This window comes from Callithrix jacchus, chromosome 12 (genome assembly GCF_049354715.1).
Source record: "Callithrix jacchus isolate 240 chromosome 12, calJac240_pri, whole genome shotgun sequence".
NCBI classification, from domain to species: Eukaryota; Metazoa; Chordata; class Mammalia; order Primates; family Cebidae; genus Callithrix; species Callithrix jacchus.
The window spans coordinates 69290352-69309285 of record NC_133513.1 but is presented as its reverse complement, the minus strand read 5'-3'; the positions used below and the strand labels follow the sequence as shown (position 1 = coordinate 69309285).

At 39.1% G+C, this 18934-nt stretch overlaps 1 long non-coding RNA gene across 1 annotated transcript in view; it reads right to left on the bottom strand.

Moving 5' to 3' along the window:
- The window catches only part of LOC118146331 (uncharacterized), a 64478-nt gene that overhangs the window by 5297 nt on the left and 40247 nt on the right, over positions 1-18934 (bottom strand). Inside the window, exon 2 of the long non-coding RNA XR_004732029.3 lies at positions 5296-5451. This is a non-coding gene — a long non-coding RNA (uncharacterized LOC118146331). The remainder of the gene's footprint in view (positions 1-5295; positions 5452-18934) is intronic.

Sequence of the window (18934 nt, the reverse complement as noted above, 5' to 3'; positions counted from 1 at the left end):
TGAAAATATATCCTTTCTTAGCTATGTGTCTTAGGACAAACTGGTAATCTAAAGAACCTCAGTGTCCTCATTGTAAAAACAGGTATAACAATGTAGTGAGGTTTACATAACATCACATATGCTTAGCATTCAAGAAAAACATACTATAAAATAAAGAGTGTAAAGTGCCCATTAGGAAGTTTTCCTGCTTTCTGGAATTGCTAACAAACCTCCTCTCTTACAAAGAGAGGCCATTCTAGCAGCACCCAGTCCTGTCTTGTTTATACAGAAAAAACTAAAGAAGGAAAAAGGAGGTTGCCCTTTGGAGAATACTGAACTCTTCTCCCCTCCACAGGATGAAATTTACTAGGTGCTAACTTCCTCACAGTCAGAAATATCTGAGAAATTTTTCTCATTAAGTAAGGGATGGGTGATGCTGCCTCATTTGAAAGTTGTGTGTGATGCTGAAGGGGTGTAGAAGCGGGGCAGGGGAGATTGGACCTGAGAGATGGAGAACTGGGAAGACATACAGGGAACATCTGCAACAATCAGTATGTCAGCAAGACCTGGAGGCCGATGAGAGTAGCTGGGGTCTAAGTCAGCTTGCTTGGAACCCCCCAAGAGGGTAGAACAGAGGAATAGGTGGCTGAGGGGTTGATATGCACAGCTGCTGAGGGTTAAGCCACATCTGGGGCCAGAGAGAAGAGGAGGAGGCCAGTTTGTGCCAGCATCTTCCACAGGGAGAGACCCTCAGGGGTCTTCTGAAACAAAAGAACAAAAAACACATGTCCCCACAAGAAAAAGCCAATGTTTGGAAGCTGGATGCCCCCAAACAACTAAATGCAGTTCAGTAGAACTCATGACGGAAAGGAGGCAGAGATCTCGTTGCCATGGACACATGGGTGGTTTATGGTCACAACGGAACCAAATAAAACTGACTTGATGAAAAGTAACGGTCCACCTGGTCTAAGGATCCTTAAATTCTCTCAACTAGAATCAGGATTGGTCTCTGATCCTGGAGCAAGACTGAGCCTGAAGTGCATGGGGGTTGGAGGTCTGCAGGGCAGAAGGGTGGACAGGTCATTATCTCCAGTTCAGTCTCATAGATGTTCTATGCTTTCATTGCCTGATTGCTGGACTCGCACCGAAGCCCCGGCTTCTACAAGAAAAACGGTCTCACCTTGCGTTCTATCAATAGCACCAAAGGGAGTCTTCATTTCCAAAGGTAATTGCCGCAAACGTGTTACACAATATCATTCATTACTTGCTAGGATTGAGTGCTGAAAGTACATTTCACAAGATAATGAAGTTGTTTCCCACGGCTGAAATAACTGGTTATCTGACTCCTAGGTTCATCCCACATTAGGTGTATTACACACACACCTGTCAAAATAAATAACTTACTTGAGATGTGTCAGAACTCACAACAAGCTGATGAGAAATGTATAGGGTTGTAGAAAGCAAATCAGAGAGGATGAGTGAGTGCGGGGAAAATAATGGTCCGTGTCAACAAAGGGGCAGCCCAGCAAGAGAGATGAACATGGTGAGATTTTAAAACGCCCACATTCCCATTCTTGCAGGTTTCAGTGAACAAACAGGGCCACATGTGGTCACACCAAAAATACTGGTTTGAAATGAATTCCTGGCTGCAATGGTGTATCATGAAGCCAGCTCTGTAATTTACAAAGGTGACAGCCAAAGCAATAAAACTAAAATGGTTGTTTTCAATCAGGTAGACTGAGACTAGTGGGGGGTGGAAATAATATACTCCTTGGAGAAATACATTTTTATCAGGCAACAGGTGTCATCAAAAAAAAAAAAAAAAAAAAAAGAAAGAAATTGAACAACCTGCTCCAAACAGGAAAAGTTACAGGCATGGGCTTCCAACATTATTTATTAAATGGAAAACTATTGTAAAGGAAGTTTTAGGAAATATTTAGAGTAGCTTCCAAGAAGAAATGATGAGCTTAGAGAGGCATGGGAAAACCTAGTAGTAATACTAACGATACTAATAATAAATAATAGTAACGGTAAAGGAAGAGTACGAAGTGGAGGGGAAGAAGAATAGGAAGAGAAAGAGGGAGTAGGAGAGAGAGGGAAGGAGAAGAAATAAATCTTGCCTGATCCAACTAAATAAAGGAAAAAGTAAAACATGACACATAAAAAATCTAGACAAACAAGTGAGTCACAATTAGAAAAGGTGGTCAGGATGGGAAGATGAACACCAGTAAATACTGCAGAAGTAAAAAAGCTCCAATGGCAGCAGTCGTGTCTTGTGTGGCATCCTTGTTGAGCAATATCCTGTAATAAAACACCTTGAGTAGCACCAGCAGTTTGCAGCCATGACTCTTGGGTGCCTAAAGAGCTCCAATTCAATGCAGCAGCATTCCAGCCAAATGGACACGTGGAGGGATCGGTTCTGCCTGCTTTTGGCCTAACGAGGTCTAAGAACTTACTGAGCTTGGGCAGTTGGCCCAGGCATCTGAGGCTCTGAGTGTCCCCTGATGCTCTGCTACCCCCACCCCCACAATTCTGCTGCTTTTTCCTCCTCAGCACAACCAATCATAGTTCAGGAAATTTTGTGATCCAGCCATCAGAACCTTCACTTTGCCAAAGACAGAAGAAAAATTAGTAGAGAAAGGAAAGTCCTGGAAGAGAAAACTGTTGTGAGAGCTAATAAACCCATAATAGGGTTTATTTGTTAACCTCCAATAACATGACTGTTACAAGCATTACTGTCAACAATAAAATGAATAAAAGAGATTAAATCATGGCAGTGATGAAAGAATCATGGACTGTGGGACAGAAAAAGATTCAAACCCTGCCCATTGAGGGAAAATTGCCTAATTTATGTAAGCTTGTGTTCTATTGAAGAACACTATTATTTTGTAAGCTTACCAAGATTAAATTAATATTAATTAGATGTGCCTTTACTGAGTGTTTTTAACCTGTTAGGGCTTATGTTTAAGTATCTGTAGCATCTCAGTCAAACCTCACCACTGAGATAAGAACAATCCGCATTTTACAATTGGAGAGGCTAAGAAAGACAAAATAACCTGCATGAGGTTACAGAACTACTAACTGGCAGAACGGGCATTTGAAGTAGGCCTGTTTGGCTCCAGAACCTGTGCTCTTAACCTCCACAGAAAAATGCCCAGTGTAGCCCCTGACACATGGTGAGCACTTACTAAATGACAGCTCCTATTAGTACTGCAACTGCCTCCATTCTGGAACAAGAAGGCATGTAAAAATAAAAGAATGATTATTGCTGGTGGTGTTTTTTTCCATCATAGGAAGTACGAAATGCCCTGTTGTTTCTCACAGATATTTTGCCTAGAAAATTGTGAAGACTTTGCCTTCACAGGGAAATGAATTAAGTGAGCAGAATCAAACGGCAGAAAAACTTTTTTTTTTTTCCCTAAAAAGGCTTAGAGAAATGTGCCACTAAAACATGAGGCCCCTTGAAGACGCTGATGTTTCTGCTGTGATCTTCGAAGACTTGGAAGCATAGGCTCTCTTGGAAGGGGTTGATTAGATTTTTCCAAAGATGCTCTTTAACAGACTCAATAATCTTAATCATGAAAGTCCAAACAACATCATATTTAATCCCCAATTAAAAGCTTTTGTTTACTGGAAAAACTGGGGTGGACAAGATTTAAGAAAGAGCTTTGAGCTGCCCGTGGCAGTTGAAATTTCCTTGGGACTGGATTTGCTTAGATATTTGATTTCCTTCTGTAGTCGTACTTTTTGATATAAGAAACTATAAACATGTTTAAAGGCAATAATTTATAAGGAAATAGCTCCTATTAAAGAATTTTAGACCTTATTTCCTAATTAGGTAAGAATTACTGAGTTCTGACCAAGAGAAAAAAAAAAAAAAAACAGTGAGAAAATAGGCCAGGTGATTAGCAACCTATTTTTAGGACTTGACAAGCCAGTTTTATTGCTAAGAAGAAAAAGGGCTTAATCTATTTGTAGAACTTGATCATAGCCCAAAGCCATTTGTCACTGCAAGTTAAAAACCTCTGCTAACTTACTACTTTAAGCAGCCTATACTAATCCCTCTGGAAACCCAATCTTTTTACCTCAACACCAGATGGCACCAATCATCTTTAGGGGGAGGAAGAGAGGTGAATGAGAATGTTTACTTTTTGATTTTTTTTCTCTAAGAAATGAATCCATTTAAAATGTTAAATGCTGAGAGAATGAAATGTACAGGGCAAGTGAACCAATCTTCCATGATAAGCAGTCTCATAGCATTTGTTGTGCTTGACCAGGATCATTTTCATACTTTCTAAGACATTTAATTTGATAATATCAGGAAAAGGCAGTATTTCTAGAGTCATTTTTAAAAATCTATAAAAATATACATAACATAAAAGCACTTTGACCGTTTTAAGTTTACAACTCAGTGACATCAAGTACACTTACGATGTTGTGCAATCACCACCATTATCTATTTCCAGAACTCTTTCATCATTGCAAACAGAATATTAAACAGTTTTTAAAATAATTATAGATTTCCAGAGAGTTGCAATAATAATATAGGGATGTCCTGATAACACCTCACCCAGTTTCTTCCAGTGGTTATAGTTTATACCTTAGTCCATTCAGGCTGATATAACAAACCGGGTGTTTATAAACTGGGTGGCTTATAAACAACAGATGTTTATTTCTCATGGTTCTAGAGACTGGGAAGTCCAAAATCAAGGGGCGGGAAGATTTGTTGTCTGCTGCAGGCCTGCTTTTTTGATCGTCAACAACTGTCTTCTCCCTCTAAACTTACACTGAAGAAGTGCAAAGGAGCTCTCTGAGTTTTCTTGTTATTGTTGTTGTTGTTTGTGTGTGTGTGTGTTATAAAGGCACTAATCCTATTCATGAGGCACCCACTGTCAGACCCAACTGCCCCTCAAAGGCCCCACCTTTTAATACCATCACACTGAGAAATTAAGTTTCAGCATATGAATTTGGGAGGACATGAGCATTTAATCTGTAACATCTTATATAACTGTAGTACAATGTCAAAAGCAGGAAACTGACATTGGCAAAATGTGTGTATGTACTTCTAAGACACTTTATCAAGTGTAATTTATGTAACAACCACTACTATCAAGATACAGACAAGTTTGAATTAAAGGTGCAAGCCTCACCTCTGTTAAAGTCCTTTAATTAAAGTCCTTATAAACCCATTTACAATATAGTTACCTTATATATTTACTCTATATATGTTGAGAACCACATCACACTTATACCTTTTGCTTTAATCATCAATTATAATCTAAGAAAGTCAAGAAGAGAATAATGTATTTTATTTACCTGTATTTTGTTCTTCCTGTTATTTCTTCTTGATGTTCCAAGATTCCTTTTTTAATCACTTCTTTCTGTTTCAGGAACTTCCTTTAGGAATGGTCAACTGGTGACAAATTCTTTTAGTGTTTTTCATCTGAGAGTGTCTTTATTTCTCTTTCATTCCTGAAAAATAATTTTGCTGAATATAGACTTTAGCATTGACAATTCTTTTGTTTCATCATTCAAAAAATGTGTCACTTCTTTCTACCCTTTCTATTAAATAGTTTCTGATGAGAAATTCATTGTATTTAAATTGTTTTAATCCCATATGTAAGGTGTCTTCTCTCTCTTGCTGATTTCAAGATTATTTTTCCCTTATTTTTCTGAAGTTTGAGTATAACGTGCCTTCGTATGGATATGTTCGGGTGTAACCAGTTTGGGATTTACTTGGCTTTTCAAATTTATTGTTTATTACTTTTGCCAAATTTTGGTATTTTTAAAAAATCACCATCCTCTTTCTCCTCTCCTGGTATTCTAAAGACATGAATGTTAGCTCTTTTGTTATAATCCCACAGGTCCCTCAAAAATTTTTTTTTCAGTTTTTTTGTTAGTGTGTGTTGTCTCTGTTATTCAGACTTGGTCATTTCTGTTGTTCTATATTCAAGGTTACTGATTTTTTTCCCTTGTCTGCTCTATTACTGTATTTAGCCCATCCATTGAGTTTTTAATTTTGGCGATTGGATTTTTCAGTTCTAACATGTCCACTTGACTCTTCTTTATGTTCTCTATTTTTTCTTTGCTGAAACATTCTACTGTTTTTCTTTTTTTTTTAGTGTAATTACAATTGCTTATAGAATCATTTCTTGTGACAGTGCTTTAAAATGTTTGTTGGATAATTTTTACATCTGTGTTATCTTGTTGTTGACATATGTTGATTGTCTTTTCTCATTCTAGTTTAGATTTCCCTTGTTCTTCATATGATAGCTGATATCTGATTGTATGCTAAATATTTTGATGTTATTTTCTAAAACTCTGGATGTGATTTAAGCCTTCTGTTTTCACAAGCCTCCTTTGACATTACACTGGCAGGTGAAGGGGGATCCTGCCCATTACTCCAGGTGAAAGTGGACATCTAGATCCTCCAGATCATTCTCATTGACACCACTGTGTCGTTCTTCAGGCCCCAAAGTTTTCTCTACCTTTTGATATCTCCTTATGTTTTCCTTCTATATAGTTTGGTGGAGGGTTTTTAGCTGTAGTTAGAAGGAAGTATAAGAAATATGTCTATGGCCCTCTTGGTTTTGAACCAGAAGTCCTACAGTCATTTTATCTTATTTCATTTTTTTGTGTCTGTGTAGTTGGTGAAACATAGCCTCCAAGTGAAACTATAGTAATAATGATGCTTTAGGTTGAATAATTGGGATGCTTGTAGACCTTAACTTCTTAACAGTTTATTAACTTCTTAATGAATTGTGCACTTCTGGAGAAGAGCAGCACCAATTGGTCAATGACTGTTTCTACCACCTAAGGTGGTGGCAAGCTATTTGTTTTTGTAAAAAATGTGTAAGGAAGATTAATATTGTTTTCTTAAAAATATCAACTAATTTTTTTTCTTAGAAACCATGTAAAGAGGCTGTTTAAACACACCGGGAGACTTGGGAATGATAGCCTCATTCTAAGTTTTCTGCTCTTGACAGGGAAGAATTATGGTCTAAAGTGACACATGTCATTGATTATTAAATAAAGACACCATGGAAGGGGAAGGAAAGCAAAGTCTTCTGTGTATTTTATTCTTCTTCTTGACTAGAATAAATCTGCTGAATTATGAGCTTTGACTATCATGTCACAGAGAAAGCAGCCAAGGTTGAGTACACCTGCTAATTATAGGCCCAGCTCAGCAGGAACACCCAGTTGCTACCAGCAATTCAGCCAAATCACAACCTTTTCCTTAGAATGAAAATATCCCCATTGTAACCTGAAAGTTAGCAAATGGATTTAATAGTTTCTAGTTTTAAGTTTCTCTGATTCCTACCTCCAATGACTCTGTGTGGGATGATATACATCAGAAATTGGACATTATTTAAGAGCCACATAATAAAATTTTAGTCTTTACAAGCTGCACAGTCTGCTGCAACTACTCAACTCCACCATTGTAGCATGAGAGAAACAAGACCCAGAAACAAATGAGTGTTGCTCTATTTCAATAATACTTTGTTTGCAAAACAGGCAAATGGACTAGATTTTGTTGGAGAACCATAGTTTGCTGACTCCAGGTATACACCATGGGGCAGGATAGTTTACTGAAATATTAATTTATATTCCTCTCCTGTAGATTCTCATTTCTTCATTCCCCTATAGACAGCTTTTCTCATGTTTTCTTGTCTTAGGAATTTTGATACATAAGAAATCAGAAGTAGCCTGAAGTCAAATTTTCTTCCCCCTTCTTCTGAAATGCAAGGCACAGGGTACAAGCTGACAACGGGAAGCTTGAATAGGCCAGTGACACATTTTGTTTGGCCCAAGTGATGTTATAAAAGCATTTGATTTAGTAACCAGTATTTGACAATCAGGATGTTTTATATAAAAACGCAGATTTCTGACTTTTCTTTAAAAACCAGCAGATCTGGCACAAAGGGGCTTGCATCCCTCCTGGTAATAACTGGCTACTGCAGAAAAACAAATACCTGTTTTCAACAGTTTTCCCCAGTCCCCACTACTCCCTGTTATCTTCTGAAATAAATTCTACTGTTAGATGCCATTATAATTTTTCACTGACTGTTTTATGATAAGGAATTATTTCTTTATCTGAGTCCCTACACCAGTGTTTATATTAATATATATTAACCTTTGAGCTCCTTATTTTCTTATCTGCCATCCTTGACCTGAGACCATTGTAGGAATAATGCTAAGTGTCCCAGATGATGATGGAAGAAGAAAAAGACTTTAAAAGGAAGGGAGAAAGAAGATGTTTCTCTAAACCCTCCAGTGTTAAGATGACTGTGGAACTCCAAGACAAATAGAGCCAGCAGTATTCTGTGTGGCTCTGGCTGTTTTGAAACATGTTGCAAATGCTTTGGTACTCCTTGTGTGAAACTGGGTCAGCCATAGTGACTGTCTCAAGGAGAATGTTGTAGAGGTTATACTGGGTAACTTTTGTGGCAAGAAACCATGTCTGCAGGTTTCTCTTTGGCACTCCTTCTGATAGACTTCACCAACTACGTAAGAAGTCTGGCTACTGTGAGGTGGCTATGTAGAAGGACAACATAAAGAGACCACAGTGAGAAAAAGATGTTCTAGGAGCCCCAGCGGTTCTAGCTCCCAGCTTCCTAAACACTCCCAGCACAGATCCACATATGTAAGTGAGAAACGTTCAAAACGATACCAGCCTCAATCGCCATGTGACCGTAACTTCATGAAAGACCCTAGGCAAGAACCACCTAGCAGAGTCAGTCAATCTTCAGAGCAAGATAAATGACTGTGACTGCTTTAAGTCACTGTTCTGGAATTTTTAATTTTTTTTTGTTTTTTGTTTTTTTTGAGACAGAGTTTTGCTCTTGTTGCCCAGGCTGGAGTGCAATGGCATGATCTCAGCTCACCACAACCTCCACCTCCTGAAGCAATTCTTCTGCTTCAGCCTCCCCAGTATCTTGGATTACTGGCATGAGCCACCACGCCTGGCTAATTTTGTATTTTTAGTAGAAATGGGGTTTCTCCATGTTGGTCAGGCTGATCTCGAACTCCCGACCTCAGGTGAGCCGCCCACCTCGGCCTCCCAAAGTGCTGGGATTACAGGCCTGAGCCACCATGCCTGGCCGGAATTTTTATTTTTTTTAATACCGAAGAGACATCTGTGCTCTGGTGTTCATTGCAGCATTATTCAGAATGTGTGTGTGTGTGTGTGTGTGTGTGTGTGTGTGTGTGTGTGTGTGTAGTGCTCAATTTGTGTTCCAGTCCAGTGCTTTGGATGAAGATTTTGGAATGTCCTCTGCAAGCTCTCTGAACTCCTTTCTACTTTGAGTAGTTACATGGTAAACAAATAAATACATACCGCGGAGAGTTATTTCTCTAAAGTTCCTCCCATCTTGTTTACGCTCCTACATACAATTTCTTGAAATCACAACAATTTGGATATGAAAATGAGTATGATACCATTCTAGAAAAGAAAGGTGGCAGGTTCAGAGCCTCTCTGAGAGAAAAGGATCTTTAAAAGTAGTTGAGAAAGGAACCTGGAGGGAGATTTAAAAGTGAGAGAGGAGGGGTTTGATGAGGCCCCAGAAAGCTTTCTTGTAAATGAAGAACAGCTAAATGAGCCATTTGTAAGCAAATAACTGAAGAACTGAAGAAAAATGAGTTGGGGACTGGTTTTTGTTCAGGCCAAGTAATATAGCTAGTGCCGCTTGGCAGCAGCAGAACTGAGAAAGCAGCAAGACTCTTAATTGCAATTTCTAAACCTTCTTGCTGAGGAAAGAAAGGGGAGAAGCTGGGACAAGATGTCTGAGTGCTCCTTCTGCTAATTAGAAGTCTCCACAAAAATAGATGGTTAGATACTCTTTTGGCCCCCATAATTCCTATAACTTCAGCTTATGGGCTCTGGGGAAAAGCAAGTGTTGTAAGATTTCTTCAGAATAAGTTATCCCCAAATCCTTTGCGCCTTATATTAACAAGTCAAATATGCGCCTGCAGCGACTGCCATATGCAAAAATGTAGCAAAAAATTGTGCAGCTGAAACTAAGACATACACTCCTCTGTGGAAAGCAATACTTTCAACACACTTGGCCTCTGTTTCATGTATTAAGATGATAAAGTGGCTTATGAAGGACAGAAAGACAAAACCAAGGAACAAAAAGGAAATTTGAAGCAGGCTATCCTCCTAGTCTCTTAAAAGGCATCATCATTTCAAATGTGGTAATAAGACCTGGACCATCTGCACCTGAGTTACCCAAGACTCCTATTGAATGCTTCTAATTACAGGGGAGAGCCCAAATTCTCTTTGAGGTCAGGAGAGACATAAAGGCATTCTGACCCCCTCACCTGAGTATGGCAAGAAAAGAGGACTTTGGGTTCTCATATGTTCATTCTTGTCGCAGTATGTAGAGAAAATTACCTCAGAATTATGCCCTGGGCCTCCCGAGGGCCATAAATTTAAGAGAGAAGATGATTCCAGAAGGCAGTGAATTCTTTCTCCATTAATTTGCATCCCTTAAGAGAGCCTACAATGAAATGGTTGTTAGCAGCAAGATGAGTTGTTCCAGAAAGCAGCATGGATGGAAATAAAGGGCTCAAGTCAACTATAAGTGTCTAAGAAAGGAATTGCCGGGAAAAAGTACTAATAGAAAAAAGGAAGGCAGGAAGGCAGGAAGGAAGGAAGGAAGGAAGGAAGGGAGGGAGGAAGGAAGGAAGGAAAGGAGGGAGGGAGGAAGGAAGGAAGGAAGGAAGGAAGGAAGGAAGGAGGGAGGGAAGGTGGTAAGAAGGGAGGGAAGGAGGGAGGGAGGGAAGGAGAGAGAGAGGAAGGAAGGAGGGAGGAAGGGAGAAAGGAAGGAGAGAGGGAAGTTGGGAAGAAGGGAGAGAAGGAGGGAGGGAGGGAAGGAGAGAGGGAGGGAGAAGGGAAGGAAGGGAGGGAGGGAGGAAGGAAGAAAGGAGGGAGGGAGGGAGGAAGGAAAAGAAGGAGAAAGAAAAGGAGGAAAAAAGACACTTTAGAAATACATTAGACATTCAGATATAAAAGAACCTCAAAAGACCCATCAAACCTAACCAAGATAAAATCAGAAGTGTCTTATTCATAGCCTTCAATTAAAATAGTAGCATTTATAATTATCATACAGTGCAATGACCCAATTTTTATAAATAATCTGAATGTTTCTTTTAAAGGCAATGATGTCAGAAAGGAAAAAATTCTTCTGAACGTATCAGTCGATTCCTCGCACTATTTCTATAGCAACTAGAAACAAGTTACCAGGCTTGGCATAAGGAGGTTCTAAGTATGAAAAAGCAAACCACTTTAGGTTGTTTATCAAGTTCAGTAAAAATAATAAAGCAGTTAATCTCAGTGAACTTCCTAATTAAACTTTTAAAAGTCCTTCATGATTTTGTAAACATCTTCAAAGGAATGAGTTTCCACCTGGTGCCCTTTAATACCTCAGAAAGCTCAAAGTTAATAGTGGAGTCCTAAGCTATTTGCAGTATTTCAAAAAGCCTAATGAAAATGGCACATTTATCTGTGTAACTCTTATGAGTTCTGAACCTACATGATCCAATATCTACATGGAACCACATTCAAGCAAAGCATAGTCCTAAATAGCATTTTAAAAGGGAGTTTTATTTTTCATCTAAAACACATGAACAACACTACTCAATAATCCCATCAATATTTTTTGGGTCCTTCTTTCTCTCTTCTCTTTTTTTCCACCCTGCACCTACCCAGAGCTTTGCATTCAGGAAAACCCCCTAAAATGCTTCCTCTACCTGCTGCTCTGGGAATTATTCTCTTTCATTCTCATTCTTCTTTCCCTCTTCATTTTGTTTTTCCCCACCTTTTTTTTTTTTTTTGGAGACAGAGTCTTGCTCTGTCACCAGGCTGGAGTGCAGTGGTGTGATCTCTGCTCACTGCAACCTCTGACTCCCCGATTCAAGAGATTCTCCTGCCAAGAATGTGGAGAAATAGGAACACTTTTACATTGTTGGTGGGAGTGTAAATTAGTTCAACCATTGTGGAAGACAGTGTAGCAATTCCTCAAGGACCTAGAAATAGAAATTCCATTTGACCCAGCAATCCCATTACCAGGTGTATATCCAAAGGATTATAAATTATTCTAAGGACACATGCACATGAATGTTCATTGCAGCACTGTTTACAATAGCAAAGACCTGGAACCAACCCAAATGCCCACTGACGATAAACTGGACAAGGAAAATGTGGCACATATACACCATGGAATACTATTCAGCCATAAAAAATGATGAGTTTGTGTCCTTTGGAGGGACATGGATGAATCTGGAAACCATAGTTCTCAGCAAACTGACAAAAGAACAGAAAATCAAACACTGCATGTTCTCAATCATAGGTGGATGATGAACAATGAGAACACATGGACACAGGGAGGGAAGCATCACACACTGGGGTCTGTTGGGGGGTGGGAAAGGGAGGAACAGTGGGGAAGGATAACATGGGGAGAAATGCCAGATGTAGGTGACAGGGGAATGGAGGCAGCAAACCACATTGCCATGTGTGTACCCATGCAACAATTCTGCATGATCTGCACATGTACCTCAGAACCTAAAATACAATTTAATAAAAGAGAGAGAGTCTCCTGCCTTAGCCTTCTGAGTAGCTGGGATTACAGACACGCACCACCACGCCCAGCTAATTTTTGTATTTTTAGTAGAGATGGGGGTTCCACCATAATGGCCAGGCTGGTCTCAAACTCCTGACCTCAGGTGATCCACCTGCCTCGGCCTCCCAAAGTGCTGGGATTACAGGCATGAGCCACTGTGCCTGGCCTCCTCACCTGCTTCTTATGAAGCTTTCTTAACTTCTCTCATACTCTTTTTCCACCTCCTCCTACCTCTTCCCATTTCCTAGCTCTTGTCTTACTTGACTACCTATTTTCCTGTTTCTGCCTCTTTCAAAGGCGAGAAGGGGCACTCTGCTCAGCCATGGAAACCAAAAAAAAAAAAAGAGACAGAGCAGCATCGGTTTGTTTATTGAGTAGGAAAGTATCTGTTAATCATTTGAGCATTTTACAGGATTTTGTCTTCAAGTGACATCTTATTTGCTAAATCAAGGGTAGGAACTTAAGCCCTTCCTGGGTGGCTTTCTCCTCCTTAGCTGCTCCTCCCTTCGAGGTGCCCCTGTGCTACCTTCGGAGAATCTCTATGGCACCTCCACATATAGTTTTTTAAAAAGTTGAATAGTGATTGTTTTCTTTTCCACTGGTTTGGCACTTTCCCATCAAATAACTTTTTAGGTGTGTGTGCCATTTTCCAACCAGACTGCATGCCCTTTGGAGACAAGAGACAAGGACAGATTATCTTGTACACTATGGTAATGTATATTAACATTGTTAACACACATACTATATTAATATTAATATTATAGAGTTAATGACACTAAAAATCATGGGCTTTTTTTTTTTTTTTTTTTTAGCAAATTTATTGTTTCTAGCACAAGGCACTTTCTCAAGTGTATGCCAAGCGGCAATCATTTTATAAAATATTCTGCAATAGAAGTATTCTGTCCAGGTTATGAGAAAAGCCAGATTATGGGATAAACATGTTTAGGTTATCAGATGAACAAGCAAGAGACTAACCAGCAACTCCTGTTCATCCCATCAGATCTCATATGTACTTGGTGACTCATCAGTCTATTTGTGTTACTATAACAAAGTACCTGAGACTGGGAAATTTATAAAAAGAAAAATTTATTCCTTAGAGCTCTGGAGGCTGCGAAGGTCAAGATCAAGGCATCAGCAGATTCAGTGGCTGGTGGGAATTCTCTATGCTTTCAAGGTGGCTTCTTGTTACTGCATCCTCACATGGTAGAAAGCGCTAATACTATGTCCTCAGATGGCAGAAGGCAGAAGGGAAAAAGGCCTAATTAGTTCCCTCCAGTGCTTTTATAATGATATTAATTTTATTTGGGAGGGGAGAACTCTCATGATCTAATCACCTCCCATTAGAAGGCCTCACCTTCTACCATCACCTTGAAATTTCACTTCCAACTTATGGATTTTGGAGGAACTTATACATTCAAACTATAGCACTTGATCACAACCCCCCCTTCCCTTTTCAAAACATTCCTCAACATCCCACAGAGTGAACGCGGAGCTCCCTTTGGTAAACTGGGGCCTAAAATCATATAAGTCAAGACATGTCTAAGATAAAATCTTATTCTTGTGGCTTTTTTGTTTTCTACTTTATTTTTTCTTAACATAAGTTAATGCTGTAATCAGGTGTGAAGAGGAACAATGAAAGCACAGAGGTAAAAACACACAACTCTAAAATGTTCCTTTTATACCATCTGTAGTGCGTTTAATTCTGGCAGCCTTTGTTGAGTCCATTTTCCCCTTCTGCAGGTCAGGCTCGAAGTGATACATGCTTTTTGTTTTCTCTGGACACCAATCAGAGAAAGTTTCTTTCAACATCTGGTACTGCTTAAAAGCTAAAAAAAAAAAAAGAAGAAAAAAATCACTTCATGAAAAAGCTATTAGTAGACAAGGAAATAAGGCCTTCGTGTTCTCACAAAGGAAGGAACACTTAAGGACAATATTTAAAAAAAAAAATAGAGTAGAAATTTGAATGCAGCTGACATGTATTTCCATTGACAGTTCATAGTCTGGTATATAAAATGATTCACAGCAAACACTGTTCCTTTCTTACATAAAGAAGAGACTCTCAGACATGCAGAAAAGGACAGCCTGGGGGAAATATATGAACACTATATTGAATTATGTTAAATGAGTCATGGTCAGCCACTAAAAGGATATTTCCTAAGAAGGCAAATAATCAGTTATTCAAGAGTAGCCCCACAAAGTAAACAGAATGGTGAGGAACAGACACAGCTATGATCACAGTCAAGTGTCCTGCTCTGAGAGAGGCCTTATTCCTGGGAAAACTGCGGAGATACTGCTAACCATGCTCAAGGGGGAAGCCCTTGCATTTCACTGAGGCCATGAAAGATTAGAAATAAAATTGATAAACAACAAAAATGCAGACGAAATCACTCACTCATTCAAGAAACACTTTTTAAAGCACCTATCAGGGAGCAAAGAGAAAGACTGAAAATAGCGTGATATCTTCCCTCTAGGAGTTTAGATCATACTAGGAAATAAGATATTTGCAGGGGTAACTCTAATACAAGGTAAGATGTGATGAATTTTGTAAGAGAGACAAATTGCTCTGAACATTCAGAGAAGGATGAATCCTTTAAAAAAATTTTTCTTTCGCAATGTACTGAGAATTTATGTATGGGTCATTGTTTAGGACAAAAGTAAATAAAATGATCTCTGCCCTTTATTGACTAGTATCTCTAAGGATCATTCACAGTTCCAATGATCTTCTCGGTACCCAGCCATGCACCTTTTAAAACAGAGTTTAGAAAAAGATGGCGTTTTGGGACGTATCTGGCCCACTGCCTGTTTTTAAAAATAGTTTGATCAGAACATGGGTACATCCTGTTTACATATTGTCTCTGGCTGCTTTCAAGCTACAATAGCAGGGTTAAGTAATTGCAATGCAGATAGTATAGCCAGCAAAACTAAACATATTTAACATCTGGGCCCTTTACAGACAAAGTTTTCTGGTCCCTGTACTAGAAGACAATCAAAAATATTTCACCTATTTAATCATGGTAATGTGAGGTGGAATCTCTTTGCTATACTATTCATGTAGTAAACAATTCCCATAATAGATAGTGGGTGATTGTTCCCATTTCAATATGATGTTAGAAAATGTATCTGCGGATGATGTTCTCCAGATTCATCCATGTCCCTACAAACGACACGAACTCATCATTTCTGATTGCTGCATAATATTCCATGGTGTATATGTGCCACATTTTTCCAATCCAGTCTATTATCAATGGGCATTTGGGTTGATTCCAGGTCTTTGCTATTGTAAACAGTGCTGCAATGAACATTCGTGTACATGTGTCCTTATAGTAGAACGATTTATAGTCTTTTGGATATATACCCAGTAATGGGATTGCTGGGTCAAATGGAATTTCTATTTCTAAGGCCTTGAGGAATCGCCACACTGTCTTCCACAATGGTTGAACTAATTTACACTCCCACCAACAGTGTAAAAGTGTTCCTTTTTCTCCACATCCTCTCCAGCATCTGTTGTCTCCAGATTTTTTAACGATCGCCATTCTAACTGGCGTGAGATGGCAAACTGACACAAGAACAGAAAATGAAACACCGCATATTCTCACTCATAGGTGGGTGATGAAAAATGAGAACACATGGACACAGAAAGGGGAGTACTAAACACTGGGGTCTATTGGGGGGAAAAGGGGAGGGCCAGTGGGAGGGGGAGGTGGGGAGGGATAGCCTGGGGAGAAATGCCAAATGTGGGTGAAGGGGAGAAGAAAAGAAAGCACACTGCCATGTGTGTACCTACGCAACTGTCTTGCATGCTCTGCTCATGTACCCCAAAACCTATAATCCAATAAAAAATTAAAAAAATAAAATAAAATAAAAAAATAAAAACTATAAAAATCTAAGAAAATGTATCTGCGACTACACAGTCTCAGAGCTCGGAAGCTCCTTTAGGATGTCAATATTTCCTCATTATCCAGATACATTAGTATCTACGATCCATGCTTGTTTTTTCTTCACCATTGTATCCCTGTTGCTGGGTGCTAAATAAATATTTTTATGATGAAAGCAGATTAGGCCTAGAGAGATCCATAAACTCTTCCAAAGTCACATAAGAAATGCTGGCACCAGAACCAGAATTCAGGGCCTCTCCTTCTTCAATGGATGTTTTTGTCTTTTCGAGAAGTTTCTCTCCTGGGCTTTGCAATGGCCTCTTATCTTATCTCACAGACTCTATTCTTGCCTGCAAAAAGTCATTGCTATCAGAACATCTCTAGAGCTCTGCTCAGAAATCTCTAGTGCTTTGCCATTACTGAAACCTTACCAACATTTCAAGGCTTAGCTCCACTGTTCCTCCTATATGAGGAGACTTCTAAACTCTCCCCCCATCCCCTCCAAATGAAATGCTATGTGCCTCCAGAATTTCTATTTGTTGTAGGGAAAAACTTGTATGTAGTAGAAAAACATGTATTGTTTAGAGCATCTTCTTCCAAGTCATCTGATTCTAGCTTTCCATTGCGTTTGAGCTGTTTTACAACTCTGTAAGTTGTAGATTACTGAGAGTAATGCAAAAACAATTCTTGTTTATAAATATGCAAACAATTCCATCAGGTGAAGTTTCAGTTGACTTCCCTCTCCACTGTGGAAGAAGTCAGTTTTGTCTCGATTTGCTTGTTCGTTACAATTTTCCAGATCTATACATGGATTCTACGTATTTGCTCTTCTACTTCTCCTTTCAGTGGGTTTAATATCTGCCTGGTTCCCTTATTAATAAAGATTTAGGCTGGGTGCAGTGGCTCACATCTGTAATCCCACATCTGGTCATATGCCTTTGATCCCAGCTACTCTGAGGCTGAGGCAGGAGAACTGCATGGACCTGGGAGTTTGAGGCTAAGATGGTGCCACTGCTCTCCAGCCCAGATGACAGAGTGAGACCCTGTCTCAAAATAATAACAGTAATAATAATGACAAATAAAATCTTTAACACATTTTCATTTTACACCTGTATGAGAATCATGATTTGATCTTTTTAAAAAAACTGCCATTTAACACCTTTCTTCCTTGTTTATTTTTCAGCTGCTATACTCAAAGCTTAGTGCTAGGAGTTGGGCATATAACGATAATCAAAATAGTCATGGTTCCTGACTTCAAGGAATTTACGTCCAGTGGGGAGATAGATTTCTTTAAGAAAAAAAACCACAGATATAAGAAAATATTTAAGGGCCATACAAATACATAATGTTCTAAGAGAAAATCAGAGAAATTGGTTTGGAGCTGCATGGGCAGTCAGGAAGTTAAGGAGGTCCCCTTAGAAAGTGGCATCAGAGATGAGGCCTGAAGGTGAGAATTAACTAGGTAAAAAGAAAGAGGAGGAACAGTTCAGGGAGGGGGAAGGTATAGGACAACGTGCCTGGAGTGGGGTGGAGACGGATTACAACATAAGAGGGAAAGAGTGGCAGCAGTTGAGGACCCTGGATGCCAGATTAGGCAGGGCCTAGCAGCCCATAGTCTGTAGTTTGGTTGGATGTTAAAGTCAACAGGAGGTCACTAAAACCTTTTACAAAGATCTCTCCACTTTCACACAGAGAATGAGTCAGATTGGAAGGAAGCAGGGGCTGTTAAGAATTGTTTAATCATATCTGTATAATATCTCTTTTAAACACTCATTTCAGTCTACCTTCTAATATAATGGTGGGGACTAGAGTTTACCTCCTCAACTGAGGACAGAGATCATGTGCTACTTATTTCTGAAGACATCTAGTTTTTTGCTTACGTAAAAGGCATGAGGTAAATTCTTACTGAACACCAGTCAGTGTTCTGATAGTAAAAAGAGCTAACATTCACTGGGTGCTTTCTGTGATTCAGACACTGTTCCAAGAGCTTTGCATGAATCATGCAATTTAAAACTCATAACAATTCTATCAAGCAAGTTTAATAATTATTTTCATTTTACACATGAGATAACAAGGCTTAGGGAGGTAAAATAACTTGCCTGAGGTCATGTAATCTGCATGGTGGATAAAGGCAGTCCTGCCTCACTCTAGAAACTGAGCTCTTAATCAGAAGCTGTATTCCTTCCCATTCAAATATTTGAATATCAAGTTTACCAAAACAGATGGTGGTTAACTCTATCTATCTTTCTTTTCAGCCCTTCAGAAGATTTATTAGGTTGGTGCAAAAGTCATTGCAGTTTTTGCCTTTACCTTCATTGCAAAAACCTGAATTATTTTGCACCAACCTAACATAATCTGACACCTCTTTATCCAGATTGCCTTCAAGCTCTAGGTAAACCTTTTGGAAATCACAGCCTGCTTCAGACATTGTAGTTTATATGTTGTCTTATTCTTTCAGAG